This window comes from Mus caroli, unplaced genomic scaffold (assembly GCF_978045245.1).
Source record: "Mus caroli unplaced genomic scaffold, Mus_caroli_1 scaffold_7, whole genome shotgun sequence".
In the NCBI taxonomy this organism is placed as follows: domain Eukaryota; kingdom Metazoa; phylum Chordata; class Mammalia; order Rodentia; family Muridae; genus Mus; species Mus caroli.
Window position 1 is genome coordinate 124619832 of NW_028227262.1, and position 1045 is coordinate 124620876.

At 47.8% G+C, this 1045-nt stretch overlaps 1 pseudogene; it reads left to right on the top strand.

Moving 5' to 3' along the window:
• Positions 1–225: 225 nt before the first annotated feature.
• LOC115031418 (small nucleolar RNA SNORA17) lies at positions 226–340 on the top strand (annotated as a pseudogene).
• Positions 341–1045: the final 705 nt, after the last annotated feature.

The following is a 1045-nucleotide window of genomic DNA, read 5'->3' on the forward strand; positions in this document are numbered from 1 at the left end:
TCTGCAGTGTATGTTATTGAGTGCTACTTGGTTGCAAATTGCTTCATCAGAATGCTCGCTTGGTTTTAAGCTGAAGAACTGAAGGCAAAGACAGTTGTGATCAGAATATTCTTAGAAAGCTGCAAGAAATCACCGGCTTTTGGTAACCACAGAGAAGTTCATATATTTTTGGGACAAAAGATGAGAGTTTTCATATAAAGGTGCTAAGATATAGGTGTAAACAGCCCTTAGAAGTATTGCAGGTGCGGCTGCCATGTCACATGCTTGTGAGAGGAAAGAGGCTATGTCTGTTCTCAGGGTTCTGACCTGTAGACATCTGAATGATTAGTAGCCTAACAGTCCCTGAAAAAAAAAAAAAAGTGAGCCTGAAACAATTACCAGTCTCAGTGCAGGCCCAGACAGCTCCCAGCATCGGAAGCAAGAAACTCTAGAGACTAGAAAAACACCTCCTGGGATTGTGGACCTCAGAGAAGGAGTGAGCTGAGACAGACAACCCTCCCATGGGGCTATTCGGGCAGGCCAGGTCAAGGAGCAAGCCTGAGACAACCATTAGAACAACGCCAGGATGCCCTGACAGAGAGCTAGCCTGAGACCCCCGCCCAGGACTGGGGATGGAGCAGACCATGCCTGAGATGACCCCTGTGGTGCCATAATGCATGAGTGAGATATAGCACTTCTTAGACCACTTCTGAGATGACCCCCAGAGACCCCAGGGTGTCATTAAGAGGAGCAAGTAAGTGGTAGAGAAATGGAAGGGAAAGAGAAACAGAAAGATGTGGGCACAAATGAAGAGAGGCAAAACTGGAGAGTTGAGGGTTGTGGGGTAACAACCTGATGTGAGTAGCCATTGATACCACAAAGGACCTCATCTGGGTCCGTAGCCTTACAGCAGAAGTGGTTTGTTATCACCAAGGCCAGGGAGACATCCCTGGTCTGTGCTACTGCCCAAAAACATGTTGATGCAGAACTGGCCTGTGCATCCATTATGGGAGAGCTAGCCCAGAGGGTGTGAGAACAAGAGCTGACTATATCTCTAGCCACCTGT